Source organism: Mesoplodon densirostris, chromosome 1 (assembly GCF_025265405.1).
Source record: "Mesoplodon densirostris isolate mMesDen1 chromosome 1, mMesDen1 primary haplotype, whole genome shotgun sequence".
NCBI lineage: Eukaryota > Metazoa > Chordata > Mammalia > Artiodactyla > Ziphiidae > Mesoplodon > Mesoplodon densirostris.
This window is the reverse complement of record NC_082661.1, coordinates 184,402,197-184,421,877: the sequence shown is the minus strand read 5'-3', so window position 1 is coordinate 184,421,877 and position 19,681 is coordinate 184,402,197.

Genomic DNA, 19,681 nt, shown 5'->3' with positions numbered 1-19,681 from the left:
GTAGTGTGTATATGTCAATCCCAATCTTCCAATTTATCCCTCCCCATCTTTTCCCCTTGGTAACCATAAGTTTATTTTCTACATCTGTGACTCAATTTCTGTTTTGTAAATAGTTTCATTTGTACCATTTTTTCAGATTCCACATATAAGTGATATCATATGATATTTGTCTTTGTCTGATTTACTTCACTTAGTATGATAATCTCTAGTTGCATCAGTGTTGCTGCAAATGGCATTATTTTGTTCTTTTTTATGGCTGAGTAGTATTCCTTTGTATACATGTACTACATTTTCTTTACCTATTCTTCTGTTGATAGACATTAAGTTTTTTTCTATGTCTTGGCTACTGTGCTGCTATGAACATAGGGGTGCATACATCTTTTTGAATTATAGTTTTGTCCAGATACATGCCCAGGAGTGGGATTGCTGGATCGTACAGTAATTCTATTTTTAGTTTTCTGAGGAACCTCCATACTGTTTTCCATAGTGGCTGCACCAACTTACATTCTCACCAACAGTGTAGGAGGGTTCCCTTTTTTGCACATCCTCTCCATCATTTGTTATTCGTAGACTTAAAAAAATTTATTGAGGTATATTTGATTTACAATGTTTGTAGACTTTTTAATTATGACCATTCTGACTGGTGTGAGGTGGTATCTCATTGTAATTTTGATTTACATTTCTCTAATAATTAGCAACTTTGAGCATCTTTTCATGTCAGGCCAGCACTTTTAACTGCACACACACACACACATACACATATAAATATGCTTGCATGCATGTTTGCATATGCATGCACATATACAAACCTCTTGATTTCTTCACATCATACGAAAGAGCCAAATAAAATACAATGCCTACTAATATCCAGGCTTCTAATTGCTTTTCTGAGGCAGAAAATGAGGGTAGGTAAGGCATTTGTAGCAATCAGAATAGAGAATGCTAATTTACCTGTCCTTTCTTAATTGCAAACATTCTTGCATACCTTCTTCTGCTTACGCCCCTACCACCACTGCACTGCCATATCATTCCACACATATTAATAAAAGTAATCCACCTTGGTTTTTTTAAATAATTATTTTCACTTCCTTATACAAACACACAGACATACACACTCTTAAGAGCTTTTTTTAAAAAAACAAAACAAAACAACTTGCATTGTGCATGACAAAATGTGTGGCATCTGACTGGCAGCCAGCCACCTGTGAGGATCATTTTTAAACAGATGGTGAAGTAGCAAATTAGTTCAAATGTAGACATCACAATATAATCCTGGAAAACATTCATAGATGTGGATTACGACAATCCTGATGACTCAGACCCATTGGCCAGTTGTTTCTGGTCAGAGTGCAATGATTTGCCTGGTGACAATTTTTAAAAATCAGCAACTTTGTATTTTGGGAATATACTGTGGATATTAGAAAGGAATCTTTCCTACAAACCCCACACACCTCATCCTTTCTTGAATTTGCATCATTTTCTCTTGACAACCCGCTATTCTTCATTGACCTTTGTAACAGGTTAATGAAGGCTCTTCACAGCCTGGCCTATGCCCACCTTTCCCAGCCCCACCTCTTTCCATTTGGTCCTAAGCAGGTCATATTTCACTAGTATTGATTCACTCTCTAAATAGGCTGTGCTGGTTCTTGTCTTCCTCCGGGCCTTCACAGATGCAATTCCCATCATAGGATGTACTCCCCACCTTTCTCAACTGGAAAATTCCTAGTTATCAATCTAAATGTGCTTCTTGTATTACCTCTCCTGTGAAGATTTTGTAGATACCCTACACTAGCGAGGGAGAGTAAAGAACTTCTGTCTCTCTACAGTCTCTATTGCATGGTATTGAAATTATTCTTATGCTCACCTCCTTCCTTGTACTATGAGTTCTGAAAGGGAAGCAGCTGCATCTTATCATCAATTATTCCCAGCACCTAGAACAGTGTCTGGCATGATTAGACTGTTCATAGGGAGGCACAAGAGGGAGGGGATATGGGGATATACATATACGAATGGCTGATTCACTTTGTTATACAGCAGAAACTAACACACCATTGTAAAGCAATTATACTCCAATAAAGATATTAAAAAAATTTTGTGGGAAAAAGAGATAATTTCATATCTGTGGTGAGATTTTGAGTTTCTTGTGTGTCAAGACCATGTTTTCTTTAATTCTCCTCTATATGAACCAGCAGAATTATTACAGTTATGTAAGTACCTAATTAATGTTGCTGCCTTTAGTTGTGAAGGAATGGCAAAAACATAGAACCAGGAGTCAAGAGAATAGGGTTCTGGTCCCTCCTCTGCCAACAATTCAATAGGCAAGTCAGGATAAGTAATATAACTTTTCTGAACATCAGTGTCCTTTTATGAAAAATGGAAAATGACCACATATTTCTTATTTACCTTACAGGCCGATCAAACACATTTTCTAGGTTGAGAAATGCTTTGTGAAGCAAGAGGCAGTGTAGTATATAGTGAGAATGAGATCACATTCTGGAGTCAAACTGATTCCACTACTTCTTGGCTGTGTGACCTTGGGCACATTAGTTAACATCTCTGAGCCTCAGTTCCCCCATCTGTAAAATGGGGATAATGATGGTGTCTCCCTCACGAGGTTGCTCTGGAGTTTAAATAATTGGTGTAAAGCACTTAGTACAGTAGCTATACGTAGTGAGTCTAAAAGAAAATACTAGCTTTTTAAAATTTATAGTTTAATAATTTATAAAAATACAAGGTGTTATTAATACTCATTGATGAATTCCCTTTAAGACCAGTAGAAGGAGAGCCTCCCAGATCTGGAAAAGAGGATACCATACTCTCACTTCCCCTTTCACGGCCTCTTCTCCAGCCAGCTTTAGGCTTTGTTGTCACAGCAAGATAATCTAGAGCAGATGACAATAGATTTCCTTTACAGAATCGGCAACTCATTTGGAAAGCACAGCTTCAAGCTCTGCCCAGTTTTCTCCCTGAATCATCTGATATATGCCACTTAGAAGATAATAGCCCTGTAATATACAGGAAAAGTGTATTTGGACAATTCCCAGGAATGATCTGTTCCCTTTCAACTTGTTGTTGCTTTCCATCTCTGGTCCCAGAAAACTGCCCTAGGCAGTTCTGACTTGTAACTTTTCTGGGATTCTACTTTACCTAAGCTTGGAAACAGGTTTTCAAAAAAATTAATCTGAAGTAAAAGTAACATTTCTTAATTACAAGACTTGAGGATAACATAAGGCAATTGCAATGAGAAAACATGAAATTCACTTCCTCCGAAGGTCTATTTGCCATGACCTTCACAAGAGTCGTCTATTAGCTATCTTTCTCGTAAACTCTGTATTAGGAGAAAGGTCTGACTTCTCTTTCTCCTATAGGAGACCCTTTGATCATGTCCCACATTGTGCCTTGGAGTTTGGACTCCTGATTTCCTGGAATGCATTAGAACATAAACTTGCATATCATCCGGAAACATACTCAACTCCATCTGTAGAGTAAGGTGTCCTGTGTTTTGCAGTGCAATCTCCACAGCCTGAATTATTCAGTCTTAAAGACTGCAATGTTTGGGACATTAGTCTAAATTTATGTTGGAAAAAAAAGGCTCAGAAAATTCCAATTCTACCAAGGATACCCGTACTTTCTGTCTCTGGGCAAAATACATGTCTACATGCCTAAAATGCCCCATTCAAAGTTGTCTGTTCTAAAGTAAAGGAAAGGACTTAACCTAAGAACATATTATAGGTTACTTTTAAGCAGGCACTGCCTTTGACCACTATACTCTCTCTGCCATTTTGAAAGAAAGATTCTGAATCCATCTCCAGGAACAGGGAAAGGTACTGAAAGCTTTAAATGAGCAGTGTCTCTTCTTCATTCCTCTCGGAGAACAACATTTTACAATCAAGAACCAGGCACAATATTAAGCAACTAAACCTGTCATCTAATCGTGAGGAGAAAGACAAACTTGGTATCAATTATTTCCTCATTTATTTATTCTTATTTAGAAATGATTTTACATGGTCCTAAGATGAAAACAAGAAGAATGCCAAAGGAATGTTTTCAAACACTCTTGCCATTTTACTTTTAATATACCTAATCCGACAGAAAGTCCTTAAATATAGGCTTTTTTTTCTGATATTCTGGAGAGTGTTTTAACAAGACACATTGGGAAAGCTGAAAATAATGAGATCTGCCAGTAAAAACTGTTACTTCCCAAAGAAAGTCTTTCCATATCAGGAGATAACCCTGATGCTAATTTCATCATCAGAGAAAGACACAAAAATATTAGTATAAGGTGGATATTGCCAGTGGAAGAAGATGCACTCTGGACTCAGGAGTGGGGCTGGTGGGAGGGATTTGGATCGAAATCCCAGCCCTGCCATTTACCAGCCCTGTGAACTTGAGGAAATTATTTAACCTATCTTTACCTAAATTACCTCCTCTATAAAATGAGGATAATGGAAATAACTGCATCACAAGGTTGTGATGAGATTTAAGACAGAAGGTATCCATAAAGGTGATATGTATGCTGGCAGGATGCCCAGCATGAAACCTCAGTGCCCAATACGCCTTAGCTATTGTTGATGTCATTAGTGCTGCTGCTGTTATTAGGATAAGAAAAAACCTGGCCCAAAAGGAAAGAAACCTATTACTGTGACTAGTAAGACACTCTTCCTTTCCCTGGTCCTTTAAGTCCAGTTCCACTCAAATATCACATGGGAGGTCCTGGAATGGGGTAAAAATGGTTCCTGCTTTGTTTTCCCAGAATGCGGGAAAACAAAACAAAGCAAAACAAAAATAGTAAGCCTCTTTGAAATCTTTTGGAATTGGTCCATACCACCTTGTAGGTATCTTCTTTAAAATTCTACTTTGTAATTTTTTATGCCCTTTGAAGTTCATATAAAATCAATATGTAGAAATCAGCTTTATGAGTATTGAATTTATACAAAACATTTCTGTTTGGAATTCTAGTCTCACAAGGCACTGATCCGTGATTTTTATTCCTGTTAGAATAAATGGATGTGGTGTTTTATTATACTTGTTGAATAGTGGCTAAAAGACCATGAAAAATCCAAATAATCCAGTAACGGCTGTCTTCAAGTCCCTTGGGAGGAAAACGGATGGCTTGCTAAGAGCCTTTAAAGATCAACAGGTGCTAAGATATTTGTTTTGACCTGTTAAATTTATACTGGCTTCACAGCTTTCAAGACTCTCCCGCTGTCTGCATTGCTGCTGTCTAGCAGCCGCAGGCTGGAAATGATTAAATTTTCCTGCATATGTTAAGTGGGTAGATGATTAAATGAGAACGAATACGTTACTAGATGGTTCCACCCTGGGTCTTGCTTTGCTGCTTGTTCAGTGCTATTTATGACCATCATTTTTGTTATTGTTTTTGATATGAACAAGCAGCTGAGGAATAGGAGTGGATTTACGATCCTTGTGGAAGAGTCTTGGGGACTTGGGAGCAGCTCCTACACCAAGCTTCCCCAACTGGCTCTAAGCAAGTGAAAGGTCATGAGGTGTCTCCATTCCAGCACACTCCTGCAGCACAACAATGACATCCTGATGAGGAAGGCTGCTGGAGGAATGCAGCTGCAGCTGCGAAGCAGTAAATAAAGGCCAGGCTTCCTGGGGGCGGGGGCAGTGAATCACAGCAAGGCTTTGCTAGGGAAGAGGTGGCATGAACATGATAGACATTAAGTTTTATATGGGTGTAAATGTTTGAGTTTTTTAATGGACTGTATAACTGGGCCACATGCATTCACTATGGTAGCCAATTGTGTGCTGCATAAGCCTTTGTCTTTACTGCCGTGTAACAATGCAAGATGCAGCTGTTGGGGTACTGGTGGCAGATGGCGGTCAAAAGTTCGGGAAGCAGTACCAGGTTTGGAAACATCAAAAAAGAGGTTTCAACAACTGTTGAGATGCTTTAAATTTACTACTCCTCCAAACACAAACTCTCACAGAAACAAAGTTAAAAGAAACTAGAAAAACAAGGTTAGTGTATTTATTTTCGATGACAGGGGCCTAATTTGTGTCTTTAGGTGGGCATGCAGGCATATAATCAGTCATATGATGTTTTATCTTGCAAAACAAAAATTTAAATAATTTTTGTTTTCAACAAGACAATTTTTTTGTGTGTGCCCAAAGTGTAACAGAGGATCCTTGGTGAATTTTTTGATTTGGAAAGTTTATTAATACCATCTATCTTAGACCTTTTGGGCTGCTATGACAAAATACCACGGTCCAGGTGGCTTATAAACAACAAAAATTTATTTCTTACAGTTCTGGAGGCTGGGAAGTTCAGTATCAAGGTACCAGCATGATCATTTTCTGGTCATGAACTTCTTCCTGGTTCATAGCCCATGCCTTCACCCTGTGTCCTCAATGGTAAATGCGGCTAGAGATCTCTCTGGATCCTCTTTAATAAGAGCACTAATGCCATTCAAGTGGGCTTCACCCTCATGACCTAATCACCTCCCATAGGTCTCACCTCTTTAAAACCAACATATGAATTTGAGGGGAGCACCATATTTTCCTCTTAGAGAGAATTCTGCCTGTCATGAAAGCTCATCTAAAGTAAAATAAAGTTCAGAAATAGGAAAGATGAGAATTAACCAAATAGGGTGTTAATTTTAGAGAAAAAAGACATTCAAAGGACAGAGTGAAGAATAGAAGTAAATATACATTTTTAAGTGGCCATAGACAATATTTATTTAATTCCATATTGAGCTCAGAAATCATATTCTTGTCACAAACTGATCAGTGCTACCCCAGTCTTAGCCTTTCAGTTTGGATAGAATTGCCTATACAGCTAATTCCAGGGGTGAGGGCTGGTCAGCGTAAAACATTGGGTGAGTCCCATTTCCTAGCCACAGTGACAGGTGAAGAGACCCAATTCATGTCAATCAGTTTCAAGAAAATGTTTACTGGGAATTCTGGGAAAAGAGCTTCCTTTCCTCATCCATCTCTATGAGAGATGCTTGCTCTTGCTGTGTAGGCTGTGGTCTGATCCTGTCAGGCTTCAAACTGCTCCCTGGATAGGAGCCAACCATGAGGATAAAGCTGATTCACAGAGGGACTGAGAGCTGAGAGCAGGTCATAAACTTTTTTTTTTTTTTTTTAAGCTTAACCACATACCTTGGTAATGTGGTCTGCAATGGAACTAAGTTTGCTCATTGTTACTTTGGGTGCTATTATTGTCTTCTTCCCTATCTAGCTTATGAGTAAAATCATTGTTCATTTTTAAGGAAGCAGTGCAGCTTTAAAAGCTTAATAAGTTCTGCTCTACATTATGTACCACTTGATTCTATAAAGCATTGCTGTATTCTCTAAATAATCCTCACAAGTTATTCATTAAAGCATCAAATTTATCCTTTTCATATGACATATGAGGAAACTGGATACTCAAGTCTTTGCCTTAAAACACAGGGGAAATCAGTGGCTGAGAGGAGAAAACAGATTTCCCCTTAAGTATTGTATCTATATATTTCATGATAAATCAAACTATTTGGAAAGATCATCATTGTATGGACTTCACAATAAAGGGAATGGTGTCTTTGGTTATTTACTATTCTTGGGCTCTACATTCTTATAGAAAAACTAAATATGAAATCCTTTGTTCCTGTTTGATTCCACCTTATACCTTTATAAAGTCTAGTTCCTTTAATAATTCTAGTATATCCTATTACTGATGAAATGACCAGAGGATACTCTGTAAATTACTAGCTTGCTAACAATTAGTCAAACCGATGTTGAAACATCTGTATTCAGTTCTTTCATAGATTTTATGCCCTCATAGGCAGTTATATGTTGAAATGAACAGCACTTTTCTTTTCTACAACATATTTGTAAGCTTTGAAATATAAAGTCCAAATTTATATGCAAATTTTACATTTCAATTATGTTTTCATTAGATTTTCTAGAACTTATTTGGAAAATAATTATAGATTTCTTTGTTACTTTGCAAAATTACTTTGAAATTGTAGTCATATACATAAAAAATCCTAATAAGCTCACTTATATTTTTAAATATCTCATTTAATTTCAAGGCATCTCATAAATCCACACTTTTTAGTATGCTACTTCCCTAAAATTTAAAGAATTTTCAGTTGACATTATTTACATCAAATATATCTACTTACACATCTATTTTATATTTGATTTAAACACCCAAAATCAAATGTTTAATTAACCTTTTTCAGATTAGAATCATTTAAGACATTTGGAAATCTTAGTTAAAAATTTTAAACTTTAGTACATCACTAAGATCACTTTCAGGAAATATACCAGAGCATATTTATATTGCTGAGTATGACAAGGAGAAAGCCATAAAAGGAGTTTCAATTTTTAAGGATAATTTTATTTTTTATGAAGACCAACAGAAATATTTCTAAACATTTTATCAGGATTCATATCAATATCGACAGTGTTTTAAAAAATTATATTAAACCTTTTGAATCAAGGCAGGGTGTTAATTAGTATATGTATAATAAAGTGGAGAAACAAGAATTGTTTTGGTTATGGGGTTAAGTATTTTGAGCAATTACTAAGGGTGTGGAGTGAGACCCCCAAAAGGCATGAAACCTCTAAAGGGTCATTTCCTGGGGCTCCATTCTAATAGGTGGTTATTTGAACTGAGGATTTCTTTAGCCAACTGAGCAAAATTAGCTTGGAGCCAGAGTTGAATGGTGGGGGCAATAGAGGCCCACTGTTTAGAAGATGTGTAGGGGAAAGAGAAGAGAGAACATTTGTCTCTCTCTATAGAGAACTCTGATGGGGAAAGTTTTTGTTTTCACTGTGTGACATACAATGTGACTTCTGTAATGGAACATCAAACGCCCTAATGAAAAAATAAAATACAAGAACATTTACTCAGAAAAGGATATTGGTAACTCCAGTGCTGGTTAGGATGTGGAGAGAAGCCTTGTTATTGGTAGGAATGAGAATTGCTATAATCTTTTTTTTTTAACATCTTTATTGGAGTATAATTTCTTTACAATGTTGTCTTAGTTTCTGCTGTATAACAAAGTGAATCAGCTATATGTATACATATATCACCATATCCCCTCCCTCTTGCGTCTCCCTCCCACCCTCCCTACCCCACCCCTCTAGGTGGTCACAGAGCACAAAGCTGACCTCCCTGTGCCATGCAGCTGCTTCCCACTAGCTAGCTATTTTACATTGGGTAGTGTATATATGTCCATGACACTCTCTCACTTTGTCCCAGCTTACCCTTCCCCCTCCACATGTCCTCAAGGCCATTCGCTGTGTCTGTGTCTTTATTCCTTTCCTGCCCCTACGTTCTTCAGAACCTTCTTTTTCGTTTTTAGATTCCATAGATACGTGTTAGCATACGGTATTTGTTTTTCTCTTTCTGACTTACTTCACTCCGTTTGACAGACTCTAGGTCCATCCACCTCACTACAAATAACTCAATTTTGTTTCTTTTTATGGCTGAGTAATATTCCATTGTATATATGTGCCACATCTTCTTTATCCATTCATCTGTTGAAGGACACTTAGATTGCTTCCATGTCCTGGCTATTGTAAATAGTGCTACAATGAACATTGTGGTATTTGACTCTTTTTGAATTATGGTTCTCTCAAGGTATATGTCTAGTAGTGGGAATGCTGCGTGGTATGGTAGTTCTATTTTTAGTTTTTTAAGGAACCTCCATACTGATCTCCATAGTGGCTGTATCAATTTAAATTCCCACCAACACCGCAAGAAGGTTCCCTTTTCTCCACACCCTCTCCAGCATTTATTTTTTGTAGATTTTTTGATGATGGCCATTCTGACTGGTGTGAGGTGATACCTTACTGTAGTTTTGATTTGTGATGTTGAGCATCCTTTCATGTGTTTGTTGGCAATTCGTATATCTTCTTTTTAAATTTATTTATTTATTTATTTATGGCTGTGTTGGGTCTTCGTTTCTGTGCGAGGGCTTTCTCTAGTTGTGGCAAGTGGCGGCCACTCTTCATCGCGGTGCGTGGGCCTCTCACTATCGCAGCCTCTCTTGTTGCGGAGAACAGGCTCCAGACACACAGGCACAGTAATTGTAGCTCACGGGCCCAGTTGTTCCACGGCATGTGGGATCTTCCCAGACCAGGGCTCGAACCCGTGTCCCCTACACTGGCAGGCAGATTCTTAACCACTGTGACACCAGGGAAGCCCTGTATATCTTCTTTGGAGAATTGTCTATTTAGGTCTTCTGCCCATTTTTGGATTGGGGTATTTGTTTTTTTGATATTGAGCTGCATGAGCTGCTTGAAAATGTTGGAGATTAATCCTTTGTCAGTTGCTTCCTTTGCAAATATTTTCTCCCATTCTGAGGGTTGTCTTATTATCTTGTTTATGTTTTCCTTTGCTGTACAAAAGCTTTTAAGTTTCATTAGTCATTTGTTTATTTTTGTTTTTATTTCTGTTTCTCTAGGAGGTGGGTCAAAAAGATCTTGTTGTGGTTTATGTCACAAAGTGTTCTGCCTATGTTTTCCTCTAAGAGTTTGATGGTGTCTGGCCTTACATTTTGGTCTTTAATCCATTTTGAGTTTATTTTTGTGCATAGTGTTAGGGAGTGTTCTAATTTCATTCTTTTCCATGTAGCTGTCCAGTTTTCCCAGCACCACTAATTGAAGAGGCTGTCTTTTCTCCATTGTACATTCTTGCCTCCTTTATCAAAAATAAGGGGACCATAGTTGCATGAGTTTACCTCTGGGCTTTCTATCCTGTTCCATTGATCTATATTTCCATTTTTGTGCTAGTACCATACTGTCTTGATTACTGTAGCTTTGTAGTATAGTCTGAAGTCAGTGAGCCGGATTCCTCCTTCTCCGTTTTTTTCCCACAAGACTGCTTTGGCTATTCGGCTTTTTTGTGTCTTTTTAGCTTTGGCTCTTTTGTGTCTCCATACAAATTGTGAAATTTTTTGTTCTACTTCTCTGAAAAATGCCATTGGTAGTTTGATATGGATTGCATTGAATCTGTAGATTGCTTTGGGGAGTATAGTCATTTTCACAATGTCAATTCTTCCAATCCAAGAACATGGTATGTCTCTCCATCTGTTTGTATCATCTTAAATTTCTTTCATCAGTGTCTGATAGTTTTCTGCATAAAGGTCTTTTGTCTCCTTAGGTAGGTTTATTCCTAGGTATTTTATTCTTTGTGTAGCAATGTTAAATGGGAGTGTTTCCTTAATTTCTCTTTCAGATTTTTTATCATTAGTATATAGGAATGCAAGAGATTTCTGTGCATTAATATTGTATCCTGCTACTTTACCAAATTCATTGATTACCTCTAGTAGTTTTCTGGTAGAATCTTTAGGATTCTGTATTTGTAGTGTCATGTCATCTGCAAAGAGTGACAGTTTTACTTCATTTCCAATTTGGATTCCTTTTATTTCTTTTTCTTCTCTCATTGCTGTGGCTAAAACTTCTAAAATAATATTGAATAACAGTGGTTAGAGTGGACATCCTTGTCTTGTTCCTGATCTTAGAGGAAATGGTTTCAATTTTTCACCATTGAGAACGACATTGCCTGTGGGTTGTCATATATGGCCTTTATTATGTTGAAGTAAGTTCACTCTATGACTACTTTCTGGAGGGTTTTTATCATAAATGGGTGTTGAATGTTTTCAAAAGCTTTTTCTGCATCTATTGAGATGATACGGTTTTTCTCCTTCAATTTGTTAATATGGTTTATCACATTGACTGATTTGTGTGTATTGAAGAATCCTTGCATTCCTGGAATAAACCCCACTTGATCATGGTGTATGATCCTTTTGATGTGCTGTTGGATTCTGTTTGCTAGTATTTTGTTGAGGATTTTTGCATGTATGTTCATCAGTGATATTGGCCTGTAGTTTTCTTTTTTTGAGACATCTTTGTCTGATTTTGGTGTCAGGGTGATGATGGCCTCATAGAATGAGTTTGGGAGTGTTCCTCCCTCTGCTATATTTTGGAAGAGTTTGAGAAGGATAGGTGTTAGTTCTTCTCTAAATGTTTGATAGAATTCGCCTGTGAAGCCATCTGGTCCTTTGCTTTTGTTTTTTGGAAGATTTTAAATCACAGTCTCAATTTTGTTCCTTGTGATTGTTCTGTTTATATTTTCTGTTTCTTCCTGCTTCAGTCTTGGAAAGTTGTGCATTTTTAAGAATTTGTCCATTTCTTCCAGCTTGTCCATTTTAGTGGCATATAGTTTCGGGTAGTAATCTCTCATGATCCTTTGTATTTCTGCAGTGTCAGTTGTTACTTCTCCTTTTTCATTTCTAATCCTATTGTTATGAGTCTTCTGCCTTTTTTTTTTTTTTGATGAGTCTGGCTAATGGTTTATCAATTTTGTTTATCTTCTCAAAGAAACAGCTTTTAGTTTTACTGATCTTTGCAATTGTTTCCTTCATTTCTTTTTCATTTATTTCTGATCTGATCTTTATGATTTCTTTCCTTCTGCTAAGTTTGGGGTTTTTTGTTCATCTTTGTCTAGTCGCTTTAGGTGTAAGGTTAGGTTGTTTATTTGAGATGTTTCTTGTTTCTTGAGGTAGGCTTGTATTGCTATAAACTTCCCTCTTAGAACTGCTTTTGCTGCATCTCATAGGTTTGGGGTCATTGTGTTTTCACTGTCATTTGTTTCTAGGTGTTTTTTGATTTCCTCTTTGATTTCTTCAGTGATCTCTTTGTTATTTAATAGTGTATTGTTTAGCCTCCTTGTGTTTGTGTATTTTACAGATATTTTCCTGTAATTGATATTTAGTCTCATAGCGTTGTGGTCAGGAAAGATACTTGATATGATTTGAATTTTCTTAAATTTACCAAGGCTTGATTTGTGACTGAATATATGATCTATCCTGGAGAGTGTTCCCTGAGCACTTGAGAAGAAAGTGTGTTCTGTTGTTTTTGGATGAAGTGGCCTATAAATATCAATTAAGTCCATCTTGTTTAATGTATCATTTCAGGCTTGTGTTTCCTTATTTATTTTCATCATGGATGATCTGTCCTTTGGTGACAGTGGGGTGTTAAAGTCCCCCCCTATGGTTGTGTTACTGTTGATTTCTCCTTTTATGGCTCTCAGTATTTGCATTATGTATTATTGAGTTGCTCTTATGTTGGGTGCATAAATATTTACGATTGTTATATCTTCTTGGATTGATGCCTTGATCATTATGTAGTGTCCTTCCTTGTCTCTTGTAACATTCTTTATTTTAAAGTCTATTTTATCTAATATGAGTATTGCTACTCCAGGTTTCTTTTGATTTCCATTTGCATGGAATATCTTTTTCCATCCCCTCACTTTCAGTCTGTATGTGTCCCTAGGTCTGAAGTGGGTCTCTTGTAAACAGCATATAGATGGGTCTTGTTTTTGTATCCATTCAGCCAGTCTAAGTCTTTTGGTTGGAGCATTTAATCCATTCACATTTAAGGTAATTATCAATATATATGTTCCTTTTACCATTTTCTTAATTGTTTTGGGTTTGTTATTGTAGGTCTTTTCCTTCTCTTGTGTTTCCTGCCTAGAGAAGTTCCTTTAGCATTTGTTGTAAACCTGTTTTGGTGGTGCTGAATTCTCTTAGCTTTTGCTTGTCTGTAAAGGTTTTCATTTCTTCAGTAAATCTGAATGAGATCCTTGCTGGGTAGAGTAATCTTGGTTGTAGGTTTTTCCCTTTCATCACTTTAAATATGTCCTGCCACTCCCTTCTGGTTTGTAGAGTTTCTGCTGAAAGATCAGCTGTTAACCTTATGGGGATTCCCTTTTATGTTCTTTGTTGTTTTTCCCTTGCTGCTTTTAATATGTTTTCTTTGTATTTAATTTTTGATAGTTTGATTAATATGTGTCTTGGTGTGTTTCTCCTTGGATTTATCCTGTATAAGACTCTCTGTGCTTCCTGGACTTGATTGACTGTTTCCTTTCCCATATTAGGAGTTTTCAACTATAACTCTTCAAATATTTTCCCAGTCCCTTTCTTTTTCTCTTCCTCTTCTGGGACCCCTATAATTCAAATGTTGGTGCATTTAAGGTTGTCCTAGAGGTCTGTAAGACTGTCCTCAGTTCTTTTCATTTTTCTTCTTTATTCTGCTCTGCAATAGTTATATCCACTGTTTTATCTTCCAGGTCACTTATCTGTTCTTCTGTCTCAGTTATTCTGCTATTGATTCCTTCTAGAGAATTTTTAATTTCATGTTGTTCATCGTTGTTTGTTTGCTCTTTAGTTCTTCTAGGTCCTTGTTAAACGTTTCTTATATTTTCTCCATTCTATTTTCAAGATTTTCAATCACCTTTACTATTGTCACTCTGAATTGTTTTTCAGGTAGACTGCCTATTTCCTTTTCATTTGTTTGATCTGGTGGGTTTTTACATTGCTCCTTTATCTGCTGTGTGTTTCTGTGTCTTCTCATTTTGCTTAAATTATTGTGTTTGGGGTCTTCTTTTCACAGGTTGCAAGTTCATAGTTCCCATTGTTTTTGGTGTCTGCCCCCAGTGGCTGAGATTGGTTCAATGGCTTTTGTAGGCTTCCTGGTGGAGGGGACTGGTTCCTGTATTCTGGTGGACGAGGCTGGATCTTGTCTTTCTGGTGGATAGCAGCACATCCAGTGGTGTGTTTTGGGGTGTCTGTGACCTTATTATGATTTTAGGCAGCCTCTCTTTTAATGAGTGGGTTTGTGTTCCTGTCTTGCTAGTTATTTGGCATATGGTGTCCAGCACTGTAGCTTGCTGGTTGTTGAGTAGTGCTGGGTCTTAGAGTTGAGATGGAGATCTCTGTGAGAGCTTTTGCTGTTTGATATTACATGGTGCTGGGAGGTCTCTGGTGCAGCAGTGTCCTGAACTTGGCTCTCCCACTTTAGAGGCACAGGCCTGATACCCAGCCGGAGCAACAAGACCCTTTCAGCCACATGGCTTAGAAGAAAAGAGAGAAAGAAAGCAAGAAAGAGAGAAAATGAGAAAGAGAGAGACAGGGAGAGAGGGAGAGAGGGAGGGAGGGAGAGAGGGAGGGAGGGAGGAAGGAAAAAGAAAGGAAGAAAGAAAGGAAAGGAATAAAGGAAAGAAAGAAAGAAGAAAGGAAGGAAGGAAGGAAGGAAGAAAATAGTTATTAAAATGAAAACTAAAAAAATTATTAAAAATAAAAAAACTTAAAAAGTAATAAAAAAAAGAAAGAAGAGAGGAACCAACTAAACTAAAAAAACAAATCCTCTAGTGATAACAAGTGTTAAAACTGTACTAAAAATTTAAAAAAAGGACAGACAGAGCCCTAGGACAAATGGTAAAAGCAAAGCTATGCAGACAGAGCACACAAAGAAGCATACACATACACATTCACGAAAAGAGAAGAAGGAAAAATATGTATCTTTTGGGAAGTCTGAGGTCTTCTGCCAGCATTCAGTAGGTGTTCTGAAGGAGTTGTTCCACATGTAGATGTATTTCTGATGTATTTGTGGGGAGGAAGGTGATCTCCATGTCTTACTCCTCTGCCATCTTGAAGGTCTCCCACCTGTCATTACTAGCACATTTTTCTATCATAATGCTTAATTGCACTGTGTTGTAATCATTGACTTCTTGTTTGTTACATTGTGAGAGCATCCTCTTCTTCACAGTTCCTAGGAAAGTGCTTGGTAAAGGGTAGGAGTCAGTAGGTGTTAGCTGAAACTTCTTCTAGGAGCCCAGGCTGGTTGTCAAGTGGCACTCCCTAATCTTTTAAAGAATTTACTTTGACCCAGGAATCCAACATTGATAAATTATTTTACAACTGTAATAGTAGGTAAGGATGGGAATGTTTGCTATAGGATATATCTGAGAAGAATGTGTAGCTTAAGAAGAATGGTTGAATAAATTATAGGCTAGCAATACTAGGAACTACTATCTTGATATTAAAAAGAATGCAGTGAATATATACATATTGCTCTTGAAAGAAAATTATGATATATTAGGCAAAAAAGCAAGCTATAAATTAATATGTATAGCACAATCTTTTTATTGATAAAAATGAGAAAAAAATCCTGTATTATTGTATATGCTTGTCTGTGTTTATTAATGAGCATTGCAAAGATGTGGAAGGATTATGTTGCTTACCTCAAGGACATTGGATTGAAGATGGGAGAATGAGATTAGTAATAAATTTTTTACACTTCTATATTGTTTGACTTATTGCAATGAATGTGTATTACTTTTGAAGTAAAAAGTGAAAACAAATAAACAGGTGAGCATCAGAAGCTTCATAAAAGGTCCCAGGCGTAACTTTGTTTTATACATACATTAGTCTTCTAGGAACTCATGTGACTTTGAATTCTTATAAGTATTACAGAGTAAAACAGGTTAGGTCTACATAGTGACCAAAAATGGAATTAATGCATATGGCTCTAGGTATTTCCAGCTGTCTGGATGCAGATGTCCATATAGCTGAGATAGTCACATACTGGCTGAATGCAACATGGTGTCCACCGACCTAAGACATCATGTAGTGTAAAAAGAGAAACCTGATCTCTCTAGTAGTTTGAACTTTCAACTGGGCAATATTATGTGACCCTGCTAGTGAGGATAATGAACTGTACTGTGATGAACAAATCTGTTATAGAATGAATTGTGTCTCCTCCAAAAAAAGATATTGCAGTACCTGCGAATGTTACCTTATTTGGAAATACGGTCTTTGTGGATTAGTCAAGTTAAAATGAGGTCATTAGAGTGATGTGACTGTTGTCCTTATAAGAAGAGGGAAATTTGGACACAGAGAAAGACACAGAGGAAGAATTCTATATTACGATGAAGGCAGAGATTGGAGCTCTGTAGCTGTAAGCCAAGGAACACCAAAGATTGTAGGTGACATCAGAAACCGAGAAAGGCATGGAATAGATTCCCCACTAGAGCCTGTGTGAGAGAATGGCCCAGTGTACATCTTGATTTTAGACTTCTGGCCTTCAGAACTGTGAGAAAGTAAAATTCTGTTGTTTAAAACCACCCAGTTGGTGGTAGTTTGTTAATGGCAGTCTTAGGAAACTAAAACAAAATCCAAATACATTGCTAGAAAGAAAAGGGGAAGAAAAATTAGCATGACTACCAAGAACCCATGTATTGCCAAAACTACATGACCAGTTTTTCAAATATTATACTTAATAACATAATGCTGAGGAGAGAGAGAAAGAGAAAGCTGCTTTCGAAAAATGACCTTAACATTTAATTATCATACTGGATAATGTTTTAAGAAGAATATTGAAAACTTGAATAAGATGTAGGTTTGCAAAAAACTTCAGCAAGAACCAAATTGATTGACAGTTGACGATGTTCTGATGTTTGATAACCAGATTGCTTGCATCCAAATATTTTTATGTTATTTTTCTGAACCAAAAATCTGGTCACACTTTCCACAATGGGAAGGAAGTTTTCTATTTAAGGAGGCAACAAAGTGGTGAGACACAGAGTGGAGAAGAAAAATCATGGGCATGGTGATTGTCAAGTGGGTGGTATATGGGCCATCAGTGTAGTTTTAGAGGCAGTTTTAGAGGGATATAGGATATTCCTAAAAGTGACCACTTCTTAAAAACATTAGCTTTGTGTTTTAGTTACCAAAGCGGAAATGTATATATTCTGTAATATTATTATAATCTTTACCTGATAAAGTCAATGCTATTTTTTTGTTTGCTTGTTCAAATGCTTTAAAGCCAGAGCAATAAATGCCTCCTGTTGACAGTACTTCTGAATCTTAAGTGTAGTAACAAGTAATTTAGTAATGAAATGATCGTGATTATATAAATATGGGGTTGAAGGTAGGGGTGGTTTTTATCAAACTGTTAATCAGGTTATTTGTTGAAGTGCTTACAGAAGGTTGAAGGCTGTCCACCATGTGCCGACAAGAACCTTGTACTTTATGAACAACTCTCACTGATGAATGTAGAAAAGCCAGTCCCATGAACATAAGCAGAAGTGCCATATGGCAATGAGAGTAAATTTTATTGAGTGGAGGGGAAATGTGCTACTTTGATATTATCTGATGGGCCAACTTGGTCCTGAGGGCTCTGTCCTTATCCAATTAGAGACTAAAATAGGCCACCCACAAGGAATACATTGTGGTCTTTAATTTTGTAAATATAAAATTATTTGCACAGACTACTGGATTTCTTCCAAATCATATTCCCCCCCAAAGTCACGAGTTACATGAGCACAGCTTCATACCACAAATGAACCCAAATAACTTAAAGAATGTTTTAGCAGCATTACTACCAGGTGAATATAGATACACAACTACTAATTTTTTTGGTGATGTGAATGTTGAAGTTAGAGAACTAAAGGGGGGGAAAAAAAACTGGAAAAGACTCTGCTACTCCTTTAGTCTTTAGCCATTTTCTAGTTTTTACACTCTGCTGTCTTTAAATAATAGTTGATACTTACTGTATCTTTTTCATCATCATCTCCTCATCACTTAAATCTGGCTTTTGTTCCTTTTGCTTTAATTAAATGTCTTTCTTCATACACCAAATGATTGCCTAGTTGCTCAATCCTATGATTTTTTCCAATCTTCATTTTCCTGTCTTTTATAATGCCATGTGGTACTATTCATTACCACTTTCTCAAATTTTATGCTCTCCTAACTCCCACAAATTGGACAAATCTCAGTCTCCGATGGTCTTTTCCCATCATTATTCTCTCTCCTTCTCCAGTGCTCAAATGTAGAGTCTCCCTAAGGTGGTCCTCAACTCTGGATCTACTAGAGACAGATGTGAGGTAGTAGAAGAGAATAAGCCTCCAGTTAGAGGAGTTCAACTAATTCTGACTCTGAAACTTATAACTTCAGAGAAGGGGAGAGTAAGAGAGGGAGAGAGGGGAGGGCGAGAGACAGAGAGAGGGATTTAAATAGTGTCCCTCTTCCATTCACCACTTCTCCCCATAGTATATGTCCATGACTGTGGAAGCAATAAGTCTGTTGTCCCTTTAGCTGAATGTGTGCCCAGGCATCTCTCACACTGTGAGCATCCATCGCTCAGTGTTGTGTGGCCTCAGTGTTTAAATGGTCAGGAAGAATTTTTTTTTTTTAATTAAAATTTAGTCCCTATCCTTCTCCATCTGAAGTTCTATTAAAGGAACAGCAAACAGCTCCAGGGCTGGAGGAAAAACTGGTTGTGTTGGACTCACTAAGGGCCAGTACTATACTGTCTTAATGGATGCGTTAAGCCACCCCCCACCAAGACTGTTTTTGACTCTATAAGATATCCATTTACTTTAACATTGAACCCCCTGGATAAGAAAAAAATCAGTGATCTTAAGTAATTTACTCAATGTCTCTGAAGCTTAGCATGAAAATGCTCTTCCTGCAGGTTATAATCCTCCCTTAAGCACTGCAAAAACATTCCATTGACCTAGATGGAGAAGCTTTTTTTTTTTTTGTAACCATCTAAATGGTTTTAAACTTTAATATTTTGGTGCAATTTAAATTTACAGAAAAATTTCAAGTATAATGCAAAGATTTCTCACTTATCCCTTTATCTAGATTCTCTACTAATATTTTTCTATATTTGCTTTATCTCTCATTTAATACATGTATAGATTACATGTATATTCATATGTATGATATATATATCTTCCCAATTCTCCATTCAGTGAATTCCCATTGGTAGCCTGAAATTGGCCATGGTGAGAACATTTATACCACAGAAATAAGCAAACACTACAAACCAGGGTTTTGATTTTTTTTCTCCAGAAATCTCATTTACCTGCATT